This window comes from Sinohyriopsis cumingii, chromosome 3 (genome assembly GCF_028554795.1).
Source record: "Sinohyriopsis cumingii isolate HCF-2022 chromosome 3, ASM2855479v2, whole genome shotgun sequence".
NCBI classification, from domain to species: Eukaryota; Metazoa; Mollusca; class Bivalvia; order Unionida; family Unionidae; genus Sinohyriopsis; species Sinohyriopsis cumingii.
This window is the reverse complement of record NC_142963.1, coordinates 52337142-52355000: the sequence shown is the minus strand read 5'-3', so window position 1 is coordinate 52355000 and position 17859 is coordinate 52337142. Positions and strand designations below refer to the sequence as shown.

Here is a 17859-nt window from a genome sequence, read left to right as displayed (position 1 = left end):
AATGGTAAATTTTTGAAAAGCATTTATTGTAACAGCAACATCAATTGTTTTGAAGTTATCAATTATGTTTTAATTCATAATTTTCTTAAACAGTTCGTGGTTAAGGATACATTTTAGATTCTTAACTTAGCATTAGAGCAGAAGTCTATCGTAACTATCTGCTGGGGTAAGGAGACTGTCATCCATTACCTCATTCTTTTCTCCTCCATGATCATCTGCTGAAAGTAAAATACATTGTAAAAACAATATCATATTTTTGAGTCGTTAGTTCGTTTAATTATATTTTATTCGAATCTGAGAAGGATATCGGCGCAAAAGCAATTACTCTGCCCCACCCGCACCCCCAACCACCACCCCGCGCCAAAAATTAACCATTTTACATATCGTAATTATCTCTCGTTTGAGTTGTAGCTTGAGTTTTTTAAATTCACAATGAATATTTGCTACTGTTATGTGCCACAATGCCACCATTGATTCTCCAACACAAACTTAGGAACTTCCTCCAACTGATACAATCTTACTTTGTTTATTAGTTCAATAAACAAAATAAATTTGTATCAGTTGCAGGAAGTTCCTAGGTTTTTGTTGGACAATCAATCACAAATTGTATTCGTTTCAAAAACATTTTGGTTAATATTTCCTAATTTCTATAATAATCTACAAATAACTGATATTGGTCCGCTGAAAGATGGAAGTAAAATGTCATATTGACGCGATCAAGAACATTTATCCCAACTCAGGAAAATGATCGAAAACATACAGCGAAAGAACATTTGTCCCAACTCAGGAAAATAATCGATTACATATAGCGAGAATAAGAAAACCGTCAAGCTACTTAAAATCCGAACTTCGCAACTTTTCCTGGTTTCAAAATGTCCTGCTATTACAGGGCTATTCAACATCGCAAATCCGCTATTCAAATTATTTCATAAAATTTGGCAAACAAGTAAATTCATGAACATTAATAGCACATGAATAAACGTGTGTTTTTATCATTCAGCTAAAATATTCAATCGTGCTAGAATTGTATTTATAAGTTTATGCGTATGTGGTAATTATTTATATATCTGTTATCACCCATGTCAGTATATCCCGTTCTCTTCCGAATGTTTATGAAAACTGCACATACCATTTAAACAGAAAGGATTGAACAGACGATCATAACTATCAGCTGGTGTCATCGGCGTATGATCTTGACATCCCTTTCCAACTTCATCTTCTGTAATATATTTTGAAACCTAATTATTTCAGTTTAAAAGTTATCAAGGAAAACACTTTAAGTATCCATTTACACACAGCCACTTTTGAAGAAAAAACCCCATACAATACATACATACATATATATACGAAAGACTTCGAGTTTGCGGCATTGTAGCAACGTTTCTAGTTCCATCCCACATTTTATTGAAAATAATACTCGAGTAGTTATTTCATTTTCATCTTTCCATGTCCTCTTAGGTTCAGATCAACAATAACTCAACCAAGATGAACCTGAGGCATGAATTAAAAGTAACGTCAATAAAACTGGGTTCGTGTATTTGGTAGAAGGAATCTCAAAAATCTATTTCATACGATGATATGCCTCTGCGTCTGTCTGTCCATCTCTCACCCTATACCCTCCCCTCTTGTATCTCTCTAACAATAAAGACCACTAAGTAACCGCATAGTTCTTTCAGAGGAAAGATTGTGAAGGACATCATAGACGTCCAATGATCTTAATTGTGTAAGTAAAGCATGTACAAATAAACATTCAACAAATCCAATTTCATTAGTAGCAAGCATGATCATTACCGATTATGAGAAGAATATCTTTGCACAAATAATACAACTGTTCAGTAAGTAAATGCATATGTTTGTATCTGATTGGTGTTGGTAGCCTACAAAGTAAGCGTCTAAATGTACATTCATTCAGTTATGCAACGTTAGCTCCGTCTTTGGGGTTAGATACTATACTTATAGTTGTTCACTTGTTTGTGTGACAGTATAGAGTTCTCATTTTCGTAGGAACGTCTTGCTCTCAATGAATGGATTAAGTGCTGGTGTAGTAATGGACAAATACATGTGGAAAAGAATGCATTCACTGGTTGTAATGTGGCAAAACATGGACAATATGAAGTTTAACTACGAAATCACAAAGATAAGGACAAGAAAAGGGGTATTCCACCTGAAAAACAACGTCTAATTTAAAACATACAAACTATTTGAATAATTCCCGCTCTTTCGAAAGGTCAAAGCAAGCACAGCTGAAGCATTATAACATGGGCGAAAAGGCTGCCTCAATTAGTCGCCTCTTACGATGCAACGGAGGATGCATCTTTAATATTCTATATTACCGAACATACATGGTGCAAGTGACAGTAGTCATGTTTGAAAATAGCTTGTCATCATAAAACTGCAAACCCAGTGTGAAACATAAGATGTGTGTAGGAAATTGTTTAACTGTTTCACTTCATACCTAAATTTTACGTATTTCTATATTATCCCGATTGAGATGATGCTCTTTTAAATCCTCTATACATACATACAAACATACTCATTTTGCATGACTCCAAACTAACCTGAAATGATAGTTTCTACGACAGGCCGATAGCCAAGTAGCTCCTCAAGATCGATAGTTCCTTGGAATTCCTAGAAATGATCAAAGATCTTGAAGATTATATATATATATATATATATATATATATATATATATATATATATATATATATATATATATATATATATATATATATATCTACAGAGAGAGAGAGAGAGAGAGAGAGACTAAAGGTTCTTGAAGCGACGGAGAAATCAAAATAGTAATACTAGAAAATCAACAGACACGCACACACATATCCTCGATATTTATACAGATATCCACGAAAGCTACACACATACCTCGGAATATACGCCTGACAACAAGACCAAAACACTTGACACATATGCACTATATGTGTGACAATATCTTCGCTAGGCAAAGTTGCGATATGATACCCTATATACATCTTGGCGTTTCGAGCAAATATTTCTGTGCGTCGGGTCTTTGAATTTCATTGGATGCAGTGGCTTGCCGCTGCATCGAACCAAAATAAAGTTGTTTACATTTGAACACTGTTGCTACGTGATCGAAACAAGGGGAGCACACAACTTGATATTTTGTTGCTCAGCTATCCCTCCTGGGGTCGATCCCCAGCATGTGGAAGAGTAAATAATCATCAATCCATTCTTCCGCGACTTTCTGTCGACTCAACAGTCATTTCAGCGAAGGAGTCCATCCTAGGAAACCATATATTTCAGAAAGACATTGCTTGAACATTTGAACAAGATACACGCAATAAATGTGACAATCGCAAGACAAATCACGATTCAATTTAGAACACGTATTTCTAAGACGCATACGAATGTCACGTGTTTCTATAACCCTTTAATATAAGAAGAGTACACATGAATGAGACTTTCATCTCATTGGCTTTGTCCTCAACATCACTAGCAAACGTTGTTCTGACACTAACACTTATCTATCCAAGAAGGTTGAGGCGTCGTAGAGAAGATGAGAGTTTCCTAAATGGCATTTACCTGGTATGTTGGTATATGGAGGCTTTCCTTATTGAATTCTGATAGAAGCTTAACCAACTTTTCAGAATCAACTTTGCTGAGTACGTACTGTCCTGTATTAATCACGTTCCTGAAAAAGATATGAAAATAATCATCATATTGACATGTGTGTGAGGATATGTGTATGCTGAGGTCTAGTCTTTCAGGACATGAATTATCGCTCTATATTCATGGCACAAAGTTAGTTTTAATGCTTCAAAAGCCAGAAATATATGCCTCTTACAAAGGGCAGGATATTTGTCCAGGACTTCTCTTTACTGATTGTTCTGTCTTCGTCTAGCTGAAACTGGATATATATTTTGAAAATTAAAAGTGTTATGTTTCTGGAATTGACAGAACAACCCTACTTTATATATGTGGTCATCCCTATACTAAAATATATGAATTTGTTCTGTTCTACCGTTTCACCTCTTTCCCATTCATCTTTTACATGAGATTCTGGTATGGGCATTTCAGAGAGAGAGAGAGAGAGTATAATTGGAGGTAGAGGCGAAGAAATAATACGTGCCATGACCTAATGCAGATAATTTACAGATAGATGAATAGTTGGCTTAACAGACGTGAAGATTGAAGAATATATCAATTTATACAACGTTGTAAAGTCGGGATTGATGTACGTACATGCGTATATATGCTTTACCTTCTATCACCAGTGGAATTTTCTGCATGTTGTAACATACAGGTAGACCAACAGTCCACGAAAGATTTGACCTTTTTGTCAGCAATCTCAGTGGCGACTCCTTTATATTCCAAAGAGAGCTGGAAGATATATTATTGGTATAAGCAGCTGCCGTCCGTTGGAATGAGCTACCAAATAACTTTAGACAACAAGCGAAATTGGATTCATGTAGAGCTTTAATTCGATCCTGGAATGGTAAAGGCTGTCAATGTAATAGCCTTAAATAATATTCCACCTTATGCCATGATGACAGCTAATGTTTGTGTTAGCGTTATTCCTTTATCTCTTCTTGTCGTATTTGTTACTCAAGTGCCTTACTGTTACCCCCTTTCCTTTCAAGCCAGGCGTAAGCTGCATCACATAAGTTTGTTAATTCTTATTTGGGACTTCTGAATTTAATGTAAATTTAAATTGGGACTAATTCTTTTATAACTTTAATCCTAAATTGTGTTGTTTTTTAAAACATTTATACAGCTGCTAAAATCACCTTTAGTCACTGAATTTTAAATGCTTTGCCTGCTTATTTTTCAATTCATGCAGTGTGTATTTTGTCCAATTTGTATTCATGTATTATGATGTGTTTGGATGTCTTGCTAATCACTCTTGTTCTAATGCCTCATTTGTTTTACGTAATGTCGGTAAATAGATTGTTGTTTTAAATCATGCCGACGTTAAATACATCTTATCTTACTCTGATAATTAAAAGTATGCAACAAAGAATTCTCATATTTAATGGTATTTTGTAAGACATAAATGGTCCGAGGTGAATGGGAAAGCGTTATATCTGTAAAATAGTACACAGCCATTTGTTAGTAATAAATATCTGCTTACTGAGGCAATGTTAACCGCTTGATTTGTCTCCTCCTTTAAAAGTTTAATGTATCCTTCAGGGTTCGTCTTTGCCACCTTCCTGGCTTTCTTTACTTTCCTATTGCTAAACCAAGACGCGTTCTCTTCCAAAACCAACTTTTCTAATCTGACCATTGATCGTTTGTAGACCTAGAAATGAGGGAAATGAAACATTACCAGGGGTCCTTACTTGACCGATCGGTTTCAAACCCTGGCGCGATTCCCGCTAGAAGCGATAAGTTTACCCCAAATTTCCAAAGGCTTCCACACAACTACAGTTGTAAATTAGAAAGCCCAACGTGTCTATTCTATACATACATTTTACTCTAATCATTGCAAGACCACAGATCTCACAACCAGCCAAATATATGGTTTCTCTTCGTTAGGTTTCCGTACCGCCAGCAGTTCTCGTCGTCGAAATTATGCAACTGTCCCTTAACACAGGAATCTATTTTAAACTACGCCACCTTAGGCTAGTCAAACTGTAGTTTCCAGGCACTTTTCGAAGGTATAACTGCTTGGCCTTTGCCACCATGGCGACATAAACGGTATCTGCCGAGTCATTTTTATTGATTACATTATGTAATTTACCGGTTTCCTACCGTAAATACTGCCACTGCAGTCACACCACCAATATACGCCACTATATTTTAGTAGGTACTTTATTAATCCATTGACATTCATTCGCATTCGGTTTGGACTTGAATTCACTACTACTGAACAATGACATCATGGAAACGCACTAACACTTTACTCTGTAACGTTTGTTTCTAGTAATTGGCCAATTATTTCTGGCAAAGGAATATTTATATTGCACAGAATTCCAATAATCAGACAAGTAATCACAAAAATCTAGGAATTCCTTAAAACGGTACGCTATAACCAAATACGAATACTCCAAAATTTATTACAATATCATCAACAGCTGAACAATTTTCTATTGACAAAAAAATGAATTGCTACATTAAATTAGCCGCAAGACATTTGGAAACTAACCAAAACTGCATGATGTTAACAATTTAACGTGATGAGGTCACGCACAAACAATACGATATGAAGAATGATCATGCGACATTATCAGGTGACGTTTTGCCATCAAATAAAAAACCATCTGTCACAGGAATCATATACTCAAAGAGAATCTTAAAAGAGTAATGACCTACTATTGAATTTATGGCGAGCAGATGTAAATGATTCACCATGTTTCATAATTTGAATATTATTGCGCGTGTCACCTACACTATAACGGGGGCTGTCTATATAATTATAGGCTGTTTTGTGTTTTTTTTTTTTGCCTAAATGTTTCATGATCGTTTTGGACAGTGTGATTTAACGTTTTGGGCCTCGACACATGTCGTTTGGACTTGATAAACGTCCAGCAAGGTTACTCATTTCCTAGGTTGGCATTTGAAAATTTCTATGTAGGGTAAAAAGGTCATATTTCGACAGATGTAGCCACCACTGTGCGTTTCTGTGTTAGTTATTCTTTCTTTCCAATAACCGTTTGACTACCAGTTGGTAAAACGGACGCCATATTGTTAACATAACTTTAACAAAAAGTGGCTGGGCAAGGAAAATCAACATGGTGGTGGCCGTTTTATAATATGAAGACAGAGGAATGATTTAATGGGCTTTTCTTGGGACCAGTTCAAAGATACGCTAAGGTGTTGACATATCAATATAATAAACGACAAGTATTATATGTAAATGATATCAACTATGTGATAAACCTATTTATTACACTTCTAGGTTGTTAATTAGGTAAATAAGTTATGTTGTATTTTTTTTACTCTAAATCAGGAAATAAAACATGGATGAATTAAGTTTTATGAACCAGCAAAACTATCATATTGATCGACGCGAACTCATCAAGATGAGGCTTACTGTTTCATAACTTCTTATTGAATTGAATGAAGATATTTATTAATATTGTACAAACGTTTTCGGTTGAGCCCCCGTCTGTACAAATGAATATAGTAGCATTTAATCACTCTGGACTAAATTTACTGTACCTTCTGTCCTTTCTCAACTCTATTACAGAAACGTTTGTACGGGTTCAGCATCTCCTGGAAGGACGTGTCGTATTTTTTCAAGATGACTTTTTCATCAGCTTCTCTCTCACTGTAAATTAAAAGGATATAAGACTGTATTGTCGCGGGAAATATCTTTACTCTATACCAGTTAATGACTAAGATACAGACATCGCTTTTACCAAATACCCAATCTCCCCGAACATATATTGAAATGTCTTGACACACTTCAGGTACTGTACCAAAATAAAACCATACTGATCGACAATTTTCGCCATTAAAACAGTAAGTGGACCCTGGTTCGTTTGTTCACAGCTTTATATTTACTTACAAAATATGTACAGTTCAAAGGATTCATAACAAATTATTGTGATATTGTATGGAAACTGATTATCTAACATACTATATATCCACAATAAAAATCAATAATAATAATAATAATAATAATAATAATAATAATAATAATAATAACAATAATAGCAATATATATCATCATCATTATAATCATGATCGCGACATTCGTTACATGCCAGAAAGTAGTAATTATGTAAGTAACCACGCAATTAGATAGGCTTCAAGTTTTCATAAATCCATCTTTATTCCCACTATAAGGAATCTAAAGCATGGAGATCACCATTCCGATGCAACCTGCCATACTTTTATTTCTTTTCTTTTACTTAAGGTTGTTTTGTAGGATTCCCAACATGGACATGGTTATGGTGATGGGCTATTTAGTTTCATTCTCAGCCTCAAATGCTCTGTCGTCTATTTCCAAGCGGGTACGGGTTGAGTGGTTGGGGTTGTGTTCATTTGGAACACCCTTGACCTTTGCCATTACATGCGAGAGTAAATCTATGATATTTAACTGGCTCGCATTGGAAACAGACGATGACGGGTTTAATCTGGTTTGAACTGGTGCTGGGTCGTTCAAAATCGACCATTTGCACACTACTCTACTTAACAGTTTTACTCACTTGAGAAGGAGTTTGGCAGACTCTTCATAGGAACATAATAATTTACGAGCAAAACGGGTCCTTTCTTCCATCATTGCCACTTCCAGTCGCAGAGCAGATTCTATCTGAATTATATCTACAAACCAATAAAGAGCTTACGAATTGATATATCGCACTGTAGTAGACTGTGGTGCTACGTTTTGTGGGACGAGATTGTCAATGGATTGAGGAAGTAACGACGAAAAGATAGTCAAACTGAATTAGTGTTTCGAAATGAGAGTGAGAACGATGGAATGATACACTGTTTACTTGTTGGCATGTTTAATTCAAGCAATGCTTATTCCTTTCGTGATATCTTTGAAGTTGATGGGTTGATGGATCGATAACTAGGTGTTAATTTCTTACTTTAAAAATAAAGTACTTGATGTTTCAGTAGATACACACAAGAAGAGTTTTATTTTAGCAATAAAAGGAGTACCAGCTAGCGTGGAAAATGGGTGGAATCTGGATCAATCGTTACCGCGAGTGAATATGGTCAAAGGATTATATATTACTAAAGAACCTATGCAATGAACTCAACCCAACCCAATCTCCTTTTGTAAATGAATATCATCAAAAAAATAACTCTTATTAAAGAAGAAAATAGGACACATGGAGACATGTAGGAAAATTACCATCAATGTTGTGTTGTCTCAGGATATAAAGTTTATCAGACATGTTCTTACACCATTTCTCTGCTTTTTCGGCAAACTCTCTTTCCAGCTGGGTACGAAATTGCATCACAGACAACCAGAATGGAACGTCTCTAAGAAACGAGAAGAACGACTCATTTGCTCTGTTGTAATTTTACTAGCTTAAGCTGACACAATACATACCATGATTCATGCAGTGATATGCCTAACACAAAAAAGGAAATATATTTACTGCTAATGTATCTAAGGTACCAAACAGCCCACTAAAATAACTGACTGAATATGTTAAGTGATTAATTGAGTGGATGCATGGACTGCCCTCCTGGTTTTCGTGCTGGGTGCAGGGACTGACTGACTGTGAGTATGCCTGGATGACATACAGTATGCGTGGACAAACAAACTGGCTGAATATGTAACTAACTAAACTAACTAAACCAAGTAACTAACTAACTAACTAACTAACTAACTAAATAAATAAATAAATAAATAAATAAATAAAAAAATTATACGATGGAAGGACTGGACCGAAATCGCTTAATGGTTGATTTTGATCAATAAGATAGATTACAACTCACAATGTATGTACCTATAAACCTATTTTCCTTGTTAAATACACATCTAACCTATCTGCCTCGCTATCGACGCATTTATTTCCCATTCACGACTTTTATTTTGCAGCACATTTATATATCAGCCGCATACAAATTATGTTTATGGTCATGTCAACTCGGATATGAACTCACTGAAGGAATGCCGGCCTGTTTCACGATATCCTTAAGCATGGATACTCTTTGAGTAAATTTTATACGATAATCTGTAACTGAAACCGATATTGCAATCTAAGTTATACTTTTATCGTTTAACGATATATTTCAAACAAAGCAAGGCATTAAAAGCAAAGCAAAAGTGGCAGTGATACTTACGATAATACACCGTAGCTATCCCCAAGCCCATTAAATAGCCTTAGATCTACCATTTTATCGAAATTTAACATTGTCTGAAGCAACGCGTGTTAAATACGAGAACGGTGCTAGACTAACACTAACAACGTCCCATGTCAACCAGCAGATGACGTCGAGAATATAGTGACGTCAACAGTTGCTTAGGATTTCGAAGTTCTTTAGAACAGACACTACGAAAACTTTCTACCGCGGTATTTCTGAACCAACAATTCAATGTTCTTGGGCAGGGTACTGACACTTTCCGCCTGTTAATACTGGATATTGTCTTGATCTCATTATAGTAAAATAACAATATATTACATACATAATATTATTATTTTTATTTTATTATTATTTTTTAAAACTATTAATTATCTTGAGTTAAAAGAAACGAAAATATATCAACTTATAGATACTACACTTATATGACCAGTACACGACTTTGATATACATGTTAATTGTTGAATACGTTTAAATCTTAAAGCAGTAAATAAAGAGGAATGATTAGGCTAACGTTTTAGCAGATACTTCTGACATTAGAGAACGTATTGATCACAGTAGGAACCGTTGATAATGAAGTATACAATTTATTAGCTATACTATTGATGTAGGCAGAAGAATTGAGTTGGATGCCAAGCCTGGACAAAATATGAGTCAGAGAGGGCAGGTAAATACAAAACACACATGCTTAACAACCGAGAAAATATTTAGTAGACTTGGAAAAAATGATGTAATGTTCAAGCAGAAAACAAATGCACTCCTGAAAATATCAGGATCAATCGCAGTAATACAAAGAAAACGTAAACTTAACACATTCACATACACTAGTAAATAACTAAAACAGGGCATGCGGTTTTCTTTTTGGTTTCTTCTTTTGGTGGGTGGCGTGTTTTCGCTCCTTTTTTTATCGGAATTTTTCTGCAAACTTAGATTTGGCATGATTATGTTTCACACCATTCCGTATGTCGCCGAGTTGCCGTACTTGACACGTGTCAAACATGTGATCAAAAATTTTAAAGATTAATTTGTGACATTTATAACCGTTTCGCAAAAAGATAATTATTTAAAACTATTTGTCACGAATAACGAAAGGACGCAGATAGTGTTGATATCTCCGTTTAGGACTCACGGTACTAATTCATTTCCCATAGTAAACCTCTGCAAACCCCATGATATTAAAAATACAATAACTTATAATTTTGGAGTGCTCATGATGAAACCTCTATTTAACAGTATAGATGAAATCTGGATGTCAGCTTCTGTGTAGAGGAAAGGATATGAGCCGCGGCATTTTCTGGACCAGCATGTGTTTGAAACATGTGCTTTCAATTCCGCACCAAAGTCAGGAGCTAATCTTAGTAATGAGTGTTCCAAACTCAAGACTGTTAACGGACTAAATTTCCATTAATAAAACAAAGTCTCCATTTATTTCACTTGCAATTAGGATAAGCTCTCAAAAGGTTCTTTTTCCTACAACATAACTTACATTATTAACCAATCATGGTCAGCCTAACCCATATATACTCTATTTTAGCTTCACCCATTTCATTAGTACCGTGAGTCCTTTATCTGGTATCTTTTCTGCAACAATGATCGAAGAAAAGCAGTCTAAAACCAAACCAAGCCTATTCACAACTTACGGAGAAGTGGTATCTTTAATAATATAACAACATATTGGCCTTAGAAATTTCCTTTGATATTGAGAACTCTTTAAATAACTTAATGTTGGATAACTTAGCATCTTAATCTAAGAGGTGTAATTGGCAAATCAAATCAATCTGAAAAAGATGAAAAAAGGACAAGCCAAGTTAGATGTGTGTGTGTGTGTGTGTGTGTGTGTGTGTGTGCGTGTGTGTGTGCGCGCGCGCTATTTGGACAGTGGAGAACTGATTTTAATCAGATTGAAGCAATAACAGCCCCAGGTGGACTAATGATTCCCACCGCTCCCCTCAAAGTCGCCTTCACGTCCACTCCAAAGAAACAATATAAACAAGGAAAGAAACATAAATAGTTAATTTGAAGTGTATATATGCATATTGTGGGTTTTATTTGGTACGCTGGCAGGTGTTAGGTTAGGTAATGTGGTTGGATGTTAGGTTTGTATGTGTTGTTGTGCAAAATATTATTAAACTCATCTCTTTCTTATATTCCAAGTTGACCAATACCACCTCGCGTTAGTCAATAGCATCAGCGTCCCACCTTCATTATAATCTGCCTCGTGGGGACTAAACCAAGTGTGGAATTGTTTATTGTCTGGTTATATGCGACACGTTGTGATATGTTTATTGTGTTGTTTGGCTATGTAAGTGTCTGCGATATGACTTTATTTACTTTAGTATTTTAATATTCTATTAGTAGTTCTCTTCTTCGTGCCGTGGTGACGGTGGCCATATATTCTGACTCGCAGAATTCAGTTTCTGTTGAGCCGTTCATATTTGACCACACAGCTTACAATATTTTTCATGGTTTGGCCATTTACATTTTTATCCTAAACATGGCTCGTATACAATAAGAGCTTCTTACTGCACGTTCCTATTTTATCCATAATTTTCTTTATAACAGTGTCTCATTTTCCGTTTTTATGCATTTACGATCATTTACAATCTACGATAAAATGTTTCTTGGAGTATACTCCACGTTTACATAATGGCCATCTTAGCTAGCCAAGGTTCCGATATGATAATCCTGTAGATAGAGATATCACATGGGAACCTTGGCTAGCGAAGATGATAAGGGGCATACTGATATTCTAATTAGAATATGCCATCAAAAGGTTTATACCACTGTGATCCACATATAATGCTGGCAACGCCTTGGGCCCCGCGCTTTCAGGAAATCAACTCCATGATGCAATTTGTTTGCTTGGGGCCCCGCTCATCGCTTGCTGTCATTGGCCCCGCATGCAGGTATTTATAAATAAGAACCTGCATGGTCGTGTATCTGATTACTCACCGAGTTTTTCCATACTTTTCCAAAGTTACATTTAAGTTTGTATTCTGTTTTAAAGTGTGTGTGTGTGTGTGTGTGTTATTTGAATTTGTAAAAATATTTTAGTCTTATCGCTACGATGTCTGCAATGTGGCAGTTTACAGTGACTAGCACTGGGGTATCATACCGCAGACATGTAGCATGATGTCCCACCCAATCACATTATCCTTACACCAGGCCGACCAGTCCTGACACTAAACTCTTAATACTGAGCGCCTAGCGAGGCAGCTGCTAGTACCAGTTTTATGTCTTTGGTATGACTCGGTCCGGGTTTTAACTTTCGACCTCCCACATCTGAGACTGAGGCTCTAAGCTCATGACCACAGGAGCGGTCCTGTTTTGACACATTAGTTTGGGCTCAAGCCCGATACTACTGGCATAATAATTCAGCACTGAAAAGACCAAAAATGAAGTACAGTAAGTTTATATACCACTCACGAGAAAGAAACAAAACATCAATAACAACAAAACTACCCCCCAACCCGAAACAAAACACATAAAGAGCCACAAAACAATATGGATGTTTAATTTTTTCAAATCACGTCAATAGTACCATAGGTACATTAACAATAAATGGGTGTATATAAAAAGGATCAAAGGGGCAATCAGAACAAATTAGTGGACATAATTCTTTATGTAAGGAAATACGTATGGATTGACTCAAAAGTCGGTTTGAAATAATTAACAGATGCCACTGAATTGCTACAATTTATCAATTGTCATTATCCACGCCGAAAAAAGTTTCCATTTCCAAAACATAATAATATCAGTCATGTATATATAGTGACACCCAGGGCTATGGTTTTAAAATTGACTACCTTAATACAATGAAAAGAACCCGACAAACTTATGACTGCAGTATTAGTGTTTAAGACCATAATTACAGTATGGACCAAGCAATTGTTTCGATTGCAGTTTAACCGTAAATCCAGTAAATTATGTAAATACTAATATTTTTTTTCCATTTTTTCCTTTATATATGTAACGAGTGGGTTTGGGTGATTCGAGGATTTTGGTGGTTTGGGGTGTTTCGATGTACCCTAGCTGCACGGAAGTTGCCGTTAACATTCGGTTAGTCTTGGTTTCAATTTTGGACCGATTGGTAAAGATACAACAATCTCTATACTACGTTGTGAATAATATACTCGTTATTAATGTATAAATAAAGACCTAAAAAAATAAGAGAGAGATGGTTCAAAGGAGAGCTGCTAGATTCACCACAGATAGCGTAAGAGTTGCAGTGCAATTTTGAATCACCTCCAGTAGGAATCTCGAGTCCAGGCGAACCAAGGCCCAGCTGATAATGTTGTACAATATAGCGAACAACCTATTAGACATACCAGCGGACAAATACTTGACTCTGTGATATAGCCAAACTAGGACAAACCACAGGAAAATGTTCCAAATCAAGTCAGCATCGAGAAATTGTTTCACCTAAAGTTCTGCTTCTTCCAACGTACAATAGGGACTTGACACTTGGAGGAAATTACCATGAATAATTGTAGAAGCGTCTGACTTGGTGTCTCCTAAGCAGGAGCTTTCCAAAATCCAATTCCAATGAACTGTCAGCTACTGGGAAGACCTAGTGATTCTCAGGGCTATGCCGGTTGTTTTTTTATATAAATATTTTATCTCATCGCCGCTACGGTAGTCGGATTGGTCTGAGTATGAAATGAAAAGAAAAGGTACACTGATACTCTTTTACTTATTCTGCCTTTCTTATCTTTATTCTTCTGACTGACCTGTGACTTCCGTCTTTAATTAATCCTTGACCGCGCACCATCAGTTGCTTAATCGTCAAGAGTGACTGCGTCAACATATTGAGAAATATACAGATAGATGTTCGAAACTTACCTTTCCGTCCAAGGTGAAATCCGTGATTGTCTATTGTAAATAAAAGCTTCATATCATTTGTAACAACGGCTCGTTGGTCTAGGGGTATGATTCTCGTTTTGGGTACGAGAGGTCCCGGGTTCAAATCCCGGACGAGCCCTGTATATTTTTATTATTTTGCTTTGTTTCGTTTATTTGCTGGAGGGAAAAAAATACCATTTTTCTAACAACCAGTATTTCTCTTTTGTACTATATATTTTTATTCCTTTATATTTAAGCAATGTTCAGCTTTTCCTGGACAGGTTTTTATATTTCCTGTTGCAATAAGTAATCTCCTATTTCTCACTTCCGGATACTTATAAAAACGATAGCAATAGAAACAAAATCTTCTTTTATTTGAGGAAACGAACAATTAATTAAATAATTAATTAATAACTTCAGTAACAATTTCGTAAGCACATTGTTGGTAAATTCAAAGGATCCACGTGCATATTAGTTTCAGATGAACTGGAAAACAGAAGGAAAACCAAATATATGGAATCTTTTTTAAAGCAAAAAGGTTTATAAAGTTTCTCCAAGTTGATGACCCATCCTGGCTGACCACTTCCAAAGATTTTAGCGTAAGTAGATATTGATTTTGTCTTTAAGTATTTGTCGAGGAAGGTAGGCAGGCAGAGAGAGAGAGAGAGAGAGAGAGAGAGAGAGAGAGAGAGAGAGAGAAATAGATAGATAGATAGATAGATAGATAGATAGATAGATAGATAGATAGATAGCGAATTGGATATGTAATGTAGCTTTAACATGTTTTCAGTGCTAACACGAGCTATTACTGCTGAGCGCCAAGCGATATGTATTTGGTATGACTCGGCCGGGAACCGAACCCGCCATCTTCGGCATCCATGGCGGACGCTCTAAGATATATATATATATATATATATATATATATATATATATATATATATATATATATATATATATATATATATATAATAGAAAACGTGTTGATTTCGCAAAACACATACTGTAACACGAATACAGGTTATTCGGATAGGCACAAACATGGAATCAATATATTTATAGTAGTAAACAGATAGTGATAAACAACATTGAAGGACACTTCACTTTGCGGTGGGTAATATATAATGGAATATTATCAAAATTATTACAATCTAAATAAATGTACGTACAATTATTGCATACATAATACCGTAAGGAAACAAGTAAAAACAGTGCTTATCTTGTATACATTTATGGATGTGAATAGTGGCATGACAGCGTAATATGCGTAATAAAATTATGAAAAAAGTTTCTGTACTGAAGTGCTCCAGTAAAAGAAATCATTCGAAATCCATAAACAATTGAAATAACACAAAATTAATCTGCAACAATTTATTAAAACAGACAACAAAAAAAAAAAAAAAAAAAAAAAAAGTAAATTACCCTCAAATTTCATGCTGAAATTTCTATTGCAGTTACTAGTGTAATACTCCATAAGGGTCTCTTTACTTAGCGAATTCAACGCTAGCGTGAATACCGCCAGAAGGCATTTTTTTCCCGTGATCTCCAAGGACTTCTTTTTGTGGGTCGGTTACTGGTATAAACGGTGCCAATTGTTAAACCCCAGGTGGGCGGAGCTTAAGGTGTACGGAACATTGTGCTCAGAAATAAACTACAAAATTAGCTGTGATTGGTGCAATATGTAAGAGTTGTAGTTCCTGTTAGGCTTTAAAAACAATTGACCTATCGCCAGTTGTCAATCATTCTGCTCGATTGACCAATCAGCGAGCGGTATTATACACACCTCCAGTCACTGTTTACGTCCGCCATTTTCCTCCGACAAGCTGCTTCTGTCGATATCGACTCGACTATTATATATCAATAATTTTTTTCAGTTCTTCAGTTGAATGCTTCCAGATCATAAATATGTCATCTAAAAATCTGAACCAAAGAGATGGATTAAACTATTCGTTTTGAATAAAAATCCTTTTCTAATTAACCCATGAAAGGGAAGAGTATATAGGAGCCAAATTAATACCCATTATCTGTATGTAATTCGTATTATTAAATTGAAAATAATTATTTTCCAAGATAAGTTTTTATTATTTTACAAATATCTTCGCTAGATAGTGTGCTATTATTAGGATTGTTATCAAGAAAATATTTGCACGCTTCAATACCATCTGCATGCGGAATGTTGGTATATAGTGATGTTACAACTAATGATACCAGGATTGAAATTATCAGATAGATGTGGAATAGACTTCGACTTTTTAATGACAGTAGCTGTATCTTTAATGTATGAAGGAAGTGATTTCATTAAAGGTTGTAAAAGCAATCAATATATTTGGATAGGTTTTCAGTATATGAATTACAACCTGATATAATGGGTCGTCCTTGAAAATTTAAAGCTAAATTATGGTCAGGATTTGTACGAGTTTTGGTTAATATGTAGAATTGAGGTGTACGTATGGTAAGAGGGAAAGTATCAAATTCCTCATATACGGAATTATTAATTTTCAGGTGTACGTATGTTAAGAGGGAAAGTATCAAATTCCTCACATATGGAATTATTAGTTTTAGCGATCTCATTAATGCATGTTGAAATTTTTTATTTAATTATTTAATTTCTGATTGACGTTCAATTCCTTTAACATAATCATCTTGATTCACAATAATAATAGTGTATGACTTATCATCCTTTTTAATCACTATACTGTCGTCATTCATTAGCTTATATACCGACTTAATTTCGTCCTTATAAGTATTACTATGATATTGCTTTAATTTAGTTAATATCTCTTTTGTGATAGCATATATATATGAATCACGTAAAAGGTGACTTATTTCTGTTATAAAAAGTTTCTTTGGGTGACAAGTTTTGGGATGACTTCTCCAACCAATTGGGGCGACTTCTCCAACCACTCTGGGGCGACTTGTCCAGATGCGTGGGGGGAATTCTCCATGGGGCGAGTTCTCCGCATACCGACGTAACTTAGAGAAGTGCAAGCGATGGATAAATGCTCTCGCTTTCTGTCTCTGTCTTAATGTTGTTTCATATGGCAAATATTGCTCTCCAATATCTACCTTCTGGCGTAAGGTCAATTGAGCCTCCTGGCAACATGTGAAATTATGTTAATTTATATCTAGATTATGTGTTGTATTTTTTTTATGATTTTTAAAAGAAAAATTGTGGTACACATAACTGAAAATGCTTCTGCTGTGACTAGATAACTCTTACCCTTGTCTAGTTCCAGTAGAGTTATCTCTCTTAAATGCAACGGTGTGCCTGGTTTTGTCCCT

The 17859-nt window shown here is 35.4% G+C and overlaps 1 non-coding gene across 1 annotated transcript; it reads left to right on the top strand.

Moving 5' to 3' along the window:
* The first annotated feature begins 14647 nt into the window (after positions 1-14647).
* On the top strand, positions 14648-14719 carry Trnap-ugg (transfer RNA proline (anticodon UGG)). Its single transcript has one exon. It is a non-coding gene; the product is annotated as a tRNA-Pro (tRNA).
* The last annotated feature ends 3140 nt before the right edge of the window (positions 14720-17859 follow it).